This window comes from Scyliorhinus canicula, chromosome 11 (genome assembly GCF_902713615.1).
Source record: "Scyliorhinus canicula chromosome 11, sScyCan1.1, whole genome shotgun sequence".
In the NCBI taxonomy this organism is placed as follows: Eukaryota; Metazoa; Chordata; class Chondrichthyes; order Carcharhiniformes; family Scyliorhinidae; genus Scyliorhinus; species Scyliorhinus canicula.
The window spans coordinates 81,848,181-81,860,567 of record NC_052156.1 but is presented as its reverse complement, the minus strand read 5'-3'; the positions used below and the strand labels follow the sequence as shown (position 1 = coordinate 81,860,567).

Here is a 12,387-nt window from a genome sequence, read left to right as displayed (position 1 = left end):
AGCAGCACGTCTTTTGGGTCTTGTGGGAGGAAACCGGAGCATCCGGAGAAACCCACGCACACACGGGGAGAACATGCAGACTCCACACAGACAGTGACCCAAGCTGGGAATCGAACCTGGGACCCTGGAGCTGTGAAGTAACAGTGCTGACCACTGTGCAACCTTGCTGCCCTTATCGGGGTCATTAAAACACACCAGTCACCACGGACAAAAGCCTTTTGTACTATTTTGCATATAACCAATTAAACTAAATCAAACTGAGGGACAAGTCAAAAAGAGCAACTCCATAAAGGGATCTTGAATCCAACAAAAATGCATCACAAAGGAAACAAACAATCAAACCAAAATGTAATTAAAGGAGTGTAATAACCCCTGGGAGGCCCATGGGGAAAACATAATTGATCTCCCTTGTGGCTAGTAGAATAAGAGTTTCCCTGCTGGGGGGGGGGGGGGGGGGGGGGGGGAGGAGGAGAGGAAGACCCATCCAGCTGGGGTTCGTAAGATCCAGTAGAAAGGCCGGCCTGAATGGGGACCAGCAATTTGGTTGTCCCAATGGGACTGTGTAGTGTAAATAGTTCACTGCAATAGGCAGACTTCATGTTAACTTAATTAAATTCTAGACGTCATGGCGATAAAGCTGGTGATGATGAAAAAGGAAAATCTATTCTCTACTTCAGATACAACACTGCAGTCAACCCCAGTCGCACCGGAAGATTGCTGGGCAGCAGCATGTGCAGCACTAGCTTTGAAAAATGCTGCTTTTCGAGACCTTTGACGCAGGCCTGGAAGTTTGGGCTCAGGAAACAGAGCAGAGGTATTTTTTCCAGGCCAATGGCAACTTGGGAGAGGATTGACAAAAGGTAATCCTCCTGACAGCTTGTGGGGGCCCTCAAGCAATGTACCCGGCTGCTTTGGATTCAAAATAGTTTGATGAATTAGTTGCAGTTGTGTCGAACCATTATGACCCCAAACCATCAGTTATCATGCAACGATAACAGTTCAACACAGATGCATCAATTCCGGATGATTTCTTACCCCGGCTCCGGCGGCTGACTGAACATTACGAGTTCGGGCCACCTCTATCTGAGATGCTGAGGGATCGGCTAGTGTGCGGGATCAACAACACAGCCACACGGACGAAGCTTTCGGCAGAGCCTACATTAGATTTAAAAAGCGCCATTGAGCTAGCGCTGTCCCGTAGAAATGTGGAGAAAGGGGTGCAGAACTCCAAGGTTCCATGGACTACAGTGTCTGTAGAGGTGTTCGACCTCCATACTTGACTCAACTGGCATACCAGCGTAGTGCCCGAATGGCCAGGTCACCTCCAAAGATACAACACTGCAATATTCTGGAGCTGCCACAGGCCAGCAGGAAACCTCCCTCGAGGACAAGGAGTAATTCCGGCAATGTAGCTAGGCATGTGAGCATGAAACACATGTAATCAAGGTCGCCAGATTCGGCAGTGAGCCCACCGTCCTGAACAGATGGTGAGATCTCTCCAAGCCAGAGCCTTACATCTGGCCCCATCCGAGGAGGACAACCTGATGCAAATGAACTGCATCACAGCCCCACAGGCGCCGCTGATGCAGGTCACACTGCAGGTGAATGTTTACCCCCTAGTGATGGAGATAGACAGAGGGGCAGCAGACCTTCCACAGGAATCCAGCCACCAAGCCTGCGAGATACCAAGACCAGATTGGCAACTTTCACTGGTGAAGCACTGAGCACGATAGGAACTACCATGACCCCAGTAACCCACCAGCAACAAACTGTCAGGATACCTTTGGTCATGGTGCAGGCGCCGGGACCTAACTTGCTGGGATGTGATTTGCTACGAGTCCTCAGCTTCGATTGGTTGCAGATCTTCCAGATGAGCACTGGATGACTATCCAGCGGTATTCCAGGAGGGCCTGGACAAGGTAAAGAGAGCCAAAACACACATCTATGTGGACCCAAATGCTCAGCCCAGGTACCCCAGGGCACGGCCTGTTCCTTATGCCTTTCTGCCAAGGTTGATGTTGAGTTTTGGTGCCTGGAAAGTTTGGGCATCATACACCCTGTGTGATTTGTGGAGTGAGTCGCATTCGTGGTCCTGGTGAAGAAGCCAGATGAGTCTGTCCACCTCTGCAGGGACTGCAAACTAATTGTGAACAGGGCATCCCACGTGGACCATTACCCTATGCCTCATGTGGAGCATTTGTATGCAGAACTGGCCGGAGGATATTCATTCACCAAACTTGATATGAGCCATGCATATCTGGACACCGCATCTCAGACGTATGTGACTATAAACATCCACAGGGGGCTTTTTGAAAACACTCACCTCCCTTTCGGGGTCACTTCAGCCCTTCCAATCTTTCAAAGGGTGATGGAAGGCATACTCCTAGGGCTACCTAAGGTGGCGGTGTAGGTAAAGGACATTCTCATTAAGGGAGCCACCAAAAAGGAGCACATGGATAATCTCTAAAGGAGATCCTCAGACTACTCTCCCAGATAGGCGCCCGCCTGAAGAGACACAAGTGTGACATACCATGGGGGCAGCACGATGGCACAGTGGGTTAGCCCTGTTGCTTCATGGCGCCGAGGCCGCAGGTTCGATCCCGGCTCTGGGTCATTGTCCGTGTAGAGTTTGCACATTCTCCCCGTGTTTGCGGGGTTTTGCCCCTGCAACCCGGTAGCATGAGGCAGCATGGTAGCATAGTGGTTAGCACAAATGCTTCACAGCTCCAGGGTCCCAGGTTCGAATCCCGGCTTGGGTCACTGTCTGTGTGGAGTCTGCAAGTTCTCCCCGTGTGTGCGTGGGTTTCCTCCGGGTGCTCCGGTTTCCTCCCACAGTCCAAAGATGTGCAGATTAGGTGAATTGGCCATGCTAAATTGCCCTCAGGGTCCAAATTGCCCTTAGTGTTAGGTGGGGTTGCTGGGTTATGGGGATAGGGTGGAGGTATGGGCTTGGGTAGGGTGCTCTTTCCAAGAGCCGGTGCAGACTCGATGGGCCGAATGGCCTTCTTCTACACTGTAAATTCTATGAAAAAAAAACCCCAAAGATGTGCAGGCTAGGTGGATTGGCCACACTAAATTGCCCCTTAATTGGAAAAAATGAATTGGGCCCACTAAATCTATATTTTAAAAAAAGAAAATAAAAGGCTGTGATACACCAAAGCGTATAGTATAGGGTATATAAAGGCAACTTGCACCCAAATTGGCAAAGTTCTGACACATGTTACTGCCTGGTGCATTACAGGGGAATCCCTCAGCAGCCCTGCAGCCCTATGTCCAAAAGCAGCAGGAATTGAGTGTCGAAGACAGCATCGTCTTTCAGGGAGCATGCATGATCATCCCACTTCCAGGCCAGAAATTATCGCGCAGGACTTACACAACAGTCACCCAGGTACTTTGGAAATGAAGATGATGACACAAAGTTACGTCTGGTGGCCAGGGGTCACTGTTAAGAGCACCAGAAGTTCCCACCTTTGACCTCCCTTCACCCCTGGGAATGGCCAGGGTCAGGCTGAATGCGGATTTTGCTGGGCCTTTTATGGAGTTCATGGGCTGGATTATCTGCTGTCGGGATTCTCCGATGCGCCGGGGGATTTCCCGACAGCTTGGGGCTGTCCACAAAGGGAAATCCCATTTGGCAGAACGGAGAATCCCGCCCCATGTTTGTATTCCTTGTGGATGCCTATTCTAAGTGGCTCGATGCGTATAGAATGGCCTCCACCACACCGAAGGCCACCATCGAGAAATGAAGGTGTTCATTCAGCATCCGCTGGATTCCCAAACTGCTGGTCACTGATAACGGGACCCCATTCACGAGCGGGGCGTTCTCCATATTCACCCATATGAACAGAATCAGACACATCCGAATTGCCCCGTAACCACCAGACACTGCCAAACGGGCAGTCCAAACATTTAAGAGAGGCATGCGGAAACAGACCACGTACTCCTTGGACATGCAATTGGTGAGATTCCTTTTCAATTACAGGACCAAACCACATTTTACAACAGGGGTGGCACCAGCAGAGCTGCTGATGGGCTGACACCTCCGAACCTTGGCTTTTGCAATTGTGGGCAGGAAAGTGGATCTGCAGCAAGCCTCGCAGCAAAAGTATCAAAAGTCGACAGGATGCCAGGGCAAAATTTTTACCCTCGTTCCCAGGGATTATATTGAAGTAAACAGGGCTTGTCTCATGCAGGTTTAAGGTCCAAGGGAGACCCTGCATGAACATGTGGACTATCTGAAGAAGCGAGAGTCCTCACGAGAGGACCCCCAACCAGTGACGTCGATGCCTACACATACCCAGGAACCACTACTTGGCCAAGGCATGCGGCCCACCCTGACCCAATGCCCAGACCATCAAGACAAAGGTGAGTCTGGCTCAGAGATGGACACCGAGGCAGCCGCACAGACGGACGATGCCATGTCTGGGGCTGAAATCCTGGCAATAACCCTCCAGTGATCATCTAGAAAATGGTGGTTTACCAACCATTACATGCCACCTTACCCAGGCCCACCACTTATGGTAGCACAGTCAAGTGCTAAGCGGCGCGGAAGGCCGCCTCAGATGGTTGCAGAGGGAGAACCTTTGGACTGCGGAGAGAGAAGAGTGTAATAACCCTAAGAGGCCCACGGGGAAAGTGTAATTGATCGCCCCGTGGGGCTCGTGGAATATGAGCTTCCTAAGTAGGGGGCTCACTAAATTGAACATAAAAGCCAACCTGAGCAGGGACCAGTATGTTGGTTGTCTCAGTGATGACTGTGATTGTCAATAGTCACTGCCATGGCAGACTTTATGTCACCTTAATTAAAATCCATGTTCTTCCTACCGCTGGCTTCTTGGTCTTAAAAGGGGTTAGTAAAAGATCTCGGCCCCCATGGTACCTACCGGGGAAAAGCTATTCATAGGTAGACCAATACCTGTCACCTGTTAACAATGCAATTGCCATTTAATGAAGTAATTGCCATTTGATCTCAACAATGTGGTTCCAAAGACATTGGCAATGGTGACACAACCATTTTACAGGACATTGATGGCTCTGTCACGGTGAGACAACTTCGAGCTTCAACACTACTGTATCCATCCAACTAAAGAACATAGTCAAACTGTGCAAGCAGCAGTAAGCTAGCTTCCGCAGTCCTCAGCTAAAGGGCAGCATAAATTATCTCTTTGTGTCTCTGGCCTCGAGCTTGAATCCACAAATTTATAACCCAGAGGTGAGGGTGCTACCACTAAATCCAAACTACCAATTTCACCAGCCTGCCACTGACGTTCCAGGCCTTGCTTCATAGCTTAGTGACCGCAAGCCGGAAATAGTATTTGTCCTTCCCATTTCAAGTTTTGGACACGCGCGAAATTACTACTGCCGTCACCAGGCGATCAACACTTAATGTCATGTTACTCTAGCTTCTGTTTTTGCAAGGAATTAGCCATTAATGAGAGTACAACCTGTGGCAATCCAACAGAGGGACATCATCAGCCCGTGTTGAGCATTCATCCCTGCTCCTGTCAGCAACAATGATTTCTCAGCTTACATATTTTATGCAGTGATGTCAACTCAACTAGATGTTCCAACAGTGGTCTCATTAATCCTTTATGCAGTATTAGCATTGCTTCCTCGCATTTCTATTCCAGGAATCCACTTAAGTGGCATAAAACGCTTTTCTGTCTTTGATACCTCGTCTGAGCTCTATGAAGGACCCTTTGTGTTTGGTTTGTTATTCAGAGATGTGGCTTTCATTTTGCGATGATGTCTGTTATTTTCATGTTCTATTCTACAAGTCCCTGTGCTAAATTCAACTGTTCCCGCTTCTCTTTGTAGATTTCTTTAAAACTTTTCCTCTGTAACAGGAACAATAATATGTCAGTATTATAAATATAACACCGCCCATCGTACCAGGGGCTGGCTAGTACAGCCAGTTTAATATATTGTAGCGAGGCTGCAGACATTGTGGCTCCTGTTAGAATAATTATTTTCAGTTGTACGAGAAGGGACACAGTAAAATGCTGTGTTTATTTCTTTTTTTTAAATATGACACATTTTCATATTAAACAATCAATGGCAAGAAGGTGTCTGGAATAAATTAATATCTAATTATGTATGACATGCTGGACAGTAAATACTTGCACATGTACTATTTATATTGCATTAAGCAGTGGAACACCTTTGGCTTTATTCAGGGTGTGTGGGAGAGCATACTACTGCACATTAAATAATGAAGAATGTGTCTCCAGGGGCACTAATTTAGGGCAATTAGATAATTGGAATCGTGTTTTCATTAGAAAATGTTATGAATGTAAATCAAAGTCCTTGCTTCTTGCTAAATGTTTGTTTATACAACTGGATGTCTCATCGTTGTACATAGTCCAGAGTCAAGTAGGTGTGTCAGTATACTGATGAGGGGTCATTCCCTCATTCTCAACACCACAAGGGAAGGCTGTCTTGGGACTGGGAGCACTGGGGATTTGCCGATCTCAGTGAGAAATGGTTTGGGTGGAGTGTCAAGGGGGAGGAGGTGAGGGGAGAGTGGTGGGGTGAAGGGCAGGGAGTGACAATGGTAAGAACTGTCAGGAAGAGTAGGAGCTATGGAGGAAAATTGAAAAATATAAGGGAACTGGAGAACTGTTAAGGGTGCACAAACTGTTGGGAATGGGGTGATGAGCTGAACAGTGGGGTGGGGAGGGAACCTGGGCAATGGACCAGGAGCTGTGGGCAGAAGAAAGTCCTTGTGTGTAATGGGTAGCATTCCTACCTCTAATCCTGAAGTTCTATCTTCGATTTCCACCCCAGGACTTGATGCTACAGGTGGGGCACTCATAACATGACCAAACAAGTCGATCTTTAAACTCTTAAATCCTTCCAAAACACCTATGGTCAGCTGGAACCATGTGATAGCTGCAACACAATAGCCTCCCCGTGTTAAAAGACTTCAAGTTCAGGTTCCTGCCATGGACTCTGTGGCAAGTGTCCTCCTCACTTTGAGAGACAGAGAGAGAGGTTAAAGGGAATGGAGACATAGGCATTAGCCTTTGTACAAATAAGGTAATTTGTGCATTGAAGTTTAAAGTCCTCGTAATCTGTGCCTTGTGAATGAGGAACAATAAGGTGCTGAATTCTCCATTTGTGACATCAAAAACACGAATCGTGATCGGGCAGAGAATGGCACGAAATTTAAAAGTCAAGGTTTGTGTCCGGTGCTGATTCCGATACCATGCTCTGGTCCCTCACGAGCGGCAATTTTGATATTTGTACCACGACTGGAAAATGCAAAACTGTCATTTGCTCGGATTTCAATACATTAGCGGGTTGGACACTTCATGCTCCACTCTCCCGTGACTCTCCACCCCTCTTAGGCGGCAGTCTCGAGGGCGCAAATTAGTGCAAGTATTGACAAGCTGGGCCTGGGCACCATGGCTGCTATGTGGAAACGGGAGGCTGACAAATCTGTGAAAACCCCTGCTGTAGGGGGCTTCCCGGGTGGGGGAGGGGGGCAGGAGTGGGGAGGGACTTGGTGCCAAGTGCGTGGACTTGGGTGTCCCCCTGAGGATCGGGGTTGCCTGGCTCAGACGGCCATTGCTGCAGTCACTGTTTTAAATTAACCCCTCTGGTGCTCTTTCCAGACCCCTGGCTGTTCACATTGCTGAGCGCTGCCTGTGTCCTTTGAATGTTCAGAGAGCCTCTGGTGATCTGGGAACCCACCCAGACTGCCCCTCTGGACACCTTCATACTCCAGCTGTTTCATCAAGGGGATGGGTGTGGCCAAGCTCAATCAGGGGCCCACCGGGTGTTGGCACTCCTCAGAAGCGCTGTCCCACTGCAGAGGAAAAAGGAGATTAGCCGAGCTCACCCCAACCAGAGGCCTTTGGAACCCTCCCTGCTTCTCTGCCTCTCTCAGAGCAGAGGCCTCAACATTGACCCCCACCCCTCTGGACCACCAGCTCTCTCCTCCTGGGGAGGCTGGCAGCGCTGATTGCCTCTGCCACAACCTCCCAGGTGGTGCTTAGGAACATAGAACATAGAGTGCAGAAGGAGGCCATTCAGCCCATAAGCCCTCTCTTCCACCCTATTCCCGTAACCCAATAACCTCTGCTTTTGTCACTAAGGGTAATTTATCATGGCCAATCCCCCTAACCTGCACATCTTTGGACTGTGGGAGGAAACGGGAGCACCCGGAGGAAATCCACGCAGACACGGGGAGAACGTGCAGGGAAGCGAACCTGGGACCCTGTCGCTGTGAAGCCACAGTGCTAATCACTTGTGCTACCGTGCTGCCCTAGGCTGTCCAGGCCCGAGCCTGCTCCCACCCTGGGGAAGAGGGGCAGCAGGGTAGCATGGTGGTTAGCATAAATGCTTCACAGCTCCAGGGTCCCAGGTTCAATTCCCGGCTGGGTCACTGTCTGTGTGGAGTCTGCACGTCCTCCCCGTGTGTGCGTGGGTTTCCTCCGGGTGCTCCGGTTTCCTCCCACAGTCCAAAGATCTGCGGGTTAGGTGGATTGGCCATGCTAAATTGCCCGTAGTGTCCTAATAAAAGTAAGGTTAATGGGGGGGGTTGTTGGGTTACGGGTATAGGGTGGATACGTGGGTTTGAGTGGGGTGATCATGGCTCAGCTCAACATTGAGGGCCGAAGGGCCTGTTCTGTGCTGTACTGTTCTATGTTCTATGTTCCTCACTGGCATGGAGCTGTAGGTCCACCTCAATCTCCTGACCTGGGAGGCTGCTCTTCTGTGAGCCATCTTCATGACTGTAATAAGAGTGTTGTGAAAGGAGCGCTTAAAAACAGCTCCAGCTGTCAGGCTCTTTAGCACTAACTCCGGCCCCAACAATTAGAATGCCCGCTGGGACCGGAATTGCTCCAAATTTGCGTTGGCAGAGTGTTGGCCCATTTGCATGTCCTGACTCGCTTTCCAAATAGTGTCACCAAAGGGAATGCAAATTGCACGAAATTGAGTCCTGTCAGCGACACGGAGAATCCAAGGTGTCCATGGTATTTATAAATAACAGAGCTGATATCGTTGGAAAGGAATGGTGGCAGGAGGCAGGGACAGACACTCAGATCAACTGCGTTTGGAAGTAAAGAGTAAAAAGATTGAAAGATTTTTTAAAATGTGTTTCTTGGGATGTGCATGCCGCTAGCAAAGCATGTCCCTAATTACCCTGGAGAATGAATGCTATAAACCTTCATCATTGCCCAGTAATTTAAGGTCTCTTCAACATTTAAGCTCTCCCTCGCTATCCCTACCCCTTACAAAATCCTTTATTGCTGCATTTCCAGCTGTGATCCACCAACTGACATTAAGTTTATTTTTGCGAGGGCCACAAAGAATCCAGCACGAGTTTGGAGAATCAAAAAGAAATAGTTTTATTTACAATTATATACATATATATATATTATATATATACAACAGCATCAGTACTCCACCACTGCTCTCTCCTCTATTTGGCTCCACACTGGCCAGCTCTATTTACGCAGGTGACTCTGCTAATGATTTCTCTGCCCTTCTCATTGGGGGAGCTCATACTCACTAAGGATTGTGGGATTGCCGTTAGTACCCAGCCAATAATAATCTGGCAGGTTATAACATTTATATTAAAAGTGTTTTTTCAGTAAGAATCCCCTCATCCCAATTCATTTCCCTCAAACACCCAATGCCTCGGAACCACGCCCCTCACAACATCCTCCCCTCTCCTTCAACCTCCTTCCCCTCTTAACTCTTTCATCTCACAACCACCTTTCTTCACAATCACCTCCCCTCATGACCTCCTTCCCTCACAATTCTGCTCCCTCACAATGGTCTCCCTTGCTACCTGGCCTTTGCAACTCTCTCCCTATAAAACTGCGCCCAACACAATTCGCTCCCCTGACAATTCCTTCTCCTCGTGACTCCCTCCCCACTCTCCCACGTCTCATCACCACTGTCCCAATTCTCCTGCATCATGTGACCACCATTGATGAAAGGTGAAAAGGCACATTCTCAACAATCTCTCCCAGTAGCAATGCTGAGCAGTGAAACGTAGTGGGCCCATGTACCCACCAGAATGAGTCAACGATGTTTGTTATATACACGTACTGCACCACAATATTGCCCAAACAAATGGTGCCCTCACATGGCTGGAAGTTATCTAATTGAGTACCATTGAAAAACATGGGGTGGATTCTCTGTTTCAGGGACTATGTCCCCATGCTGTCGTGAAATCTGTGGCCAAAAAAAACTGGTGTCAAAAGGCCACATTTTCACAGCCCTGCAGCGAACTAGCAAGGAGATGTCGCGAGGCTCGCAGCTCCAGCTGCAGGTATGGCCCCCTGCAATTCCGGGTTGGAGTCCACGCATGCGCATGGCGGCGGCCTCCAGCGGCCGCGCCGTGCTCCATGGCCGACTCAGACGGCGGAGCTAGACCGTGCGAATAGAGTCCCTGATCGGCCATGTGCCCGAATCGGACCCCCCGCTCAAAAGTACCCTGGTATCATATGAGGTGCCCCTGCCCTCCGATCGGCCCACCCCAACAATGGTGGCGGCGGACTGAGTATCCCAAACGGTAGGCCCATGAGTGGTCCACGCCGTCGGGACTCTGGGCGGTCAGGGGCGGAGAATAGCGGGACGGGCCTCTGCCAATGGCTGCATGTAAGGGATACGCAGCACGGCGTACTCCCCATGAACGCAGCGAGGCGTACTCCCCGAGAACGCAGCGAGGCGTACTCCTCATGAACGCAGCACGGCGTACTCCCCATGAACGCAGCACGGCGTACTCCCCATGAACGCAGCACGGCGTACTCCCCATGAACGCAGCACGGCGTACTCCCCATGAACGCAATGAGGCGTACTCCCCGAGAACACAGCACGGCGTACTCCCCATGAACGCAGCACGGCGTACTCCCCATGAACGCAGCACGGCGTACTCCCCATGAACGCAGCACGGTGTACTCCCCGAGAACGCAGCACAGTGTACTCCCCGAGAACGCAGCGAGGCGTACTCCCCATGAACGCAGCACGGCGTACTCCCCATGAACGCAGCACGGCATACTCCCCATGAACGCAGCGAGGCGTACTCCCCGAGAACGCAGCGAGGCGTACTCCCCGAGAACGCAGCGAGGCGTACTCCCCATGAACGCAGCATGGCATATTCCCCATGAACGCAGCGAGGTGTACTCCCCATGAACGCAGCGATGCGTACTCCCCGAGAACGCAGCGAGGCGTACTCCCCATGAACGCAGCATGGCGTACTCCCCGAGAACGCAGCACGGCATACTCCCCATGAACGCAGCACGGCGTACTCCCCATGAACGCAGCACGGCGTACTCCCCGAGAACGCAGCACGGCGTACTCCCCATGAACGCAGCGAGGCGTACTCCCCATGAACGCAGCGCGGCGTACTCCCCGAGAACGCAGCACGGCGTACTCCCCGAGAACGCAGCGAGGCGTACTCCCCGAGAATGCCGCGCGGCGTACTCCCAGAGAACGCTGCTTTTCGGGGGCCGGAAACCGGAGGTACAATTCCCCCTCCACCATACAGGCATTGGAGCATTTGCACCCCCACCCCCCCATATATCACACAGCCACTACCACCCCCCGCCCAATGTGAGCATCAGGGATCTCTCTCCACCACATATAAGCCCCCCCCAACCAATAGGGCCCCTGGCATTGTCACCCTGGTACCGTCTGGGAAGCCCCTCTATCCCAGGGGCTATACTTAGTTTTGCACCCATGGTGGGTTCCAGTCAGCTGGTTCAAGTTTCAATAAACCTGTTGTAAACCCCACCAACATAGAACATAGAACATAGAACAGTACAGCACAGAACAGGCCCTTCGGCCCTCGATGTTGTGCCGAGCAATGATCACCCTACTTAAACCCACGTAACCCGTATACCCGTAACCCAACAATCCCCCCATTAACCTTACACTACGGGCAATTTAGCATGGCCAATCCACCTAACCCGCACATCTTTGGACTGTGGGAGGAAACCGGAGCACCCGGAGGAAACCCACGCACACACGGGGAGGACGTGCAGACTCCACACAGACAGTGACCCAGCCGGGAATCGAACCTGGGACCCTGGAGCTGTGAAGCATTGATGCTAACCACCATGCTACCGTGAGGCCCCAAAAAATATGGAACGCTTCACGAATTTGCGTGTCATCCTTGCGCAGGGGCCATGCTAATCTTCTCTGTATCGTTCCAATTTTAGTATATGTGCTGCCGAAGCGAGCACATGTGGGAAGGTTGTGGGAAAGCCCACTAACGATATTTAAAAGTATTAAAATGTATTGAAATGAAACTGCAGGAACCCCATTGTGTCGGTGTGGAAAATCGGGAAACGCGATCTCGCTGACAAGAACCTCATTTCCCAACTCTCGTGTGATTTTGGGCCTGTGTCGCTGTTTACACTGATGGCT

The 12,387-nt window shown here is 50.5% G+C and overlaps 1 protein-coding gene and 1 non-coding gene across 6 annotated transcripts in view; both read right to left on the bottom strand.

The window, feature by feature from the left end:
* The window catches only part of grip2b (glutamate receptor interacting protein 2b), a 1,006,802-nt gene that overhangs the window by 477,037 nt on the left and 517,378 nt on the right, over nucleotides 1–12,387 (bottom strand). The gene's annotated exons all lie outside the window — the stretch shown is intronic.
* LOC119974064 lies at nucleotides 12,097–12,203 on the bottom strand. Its single transcript, XR_005462451.1, has one exon. It is a non-coding gene; the product is annotated as a U6 spliceosomal RNA (small nuclear RNA).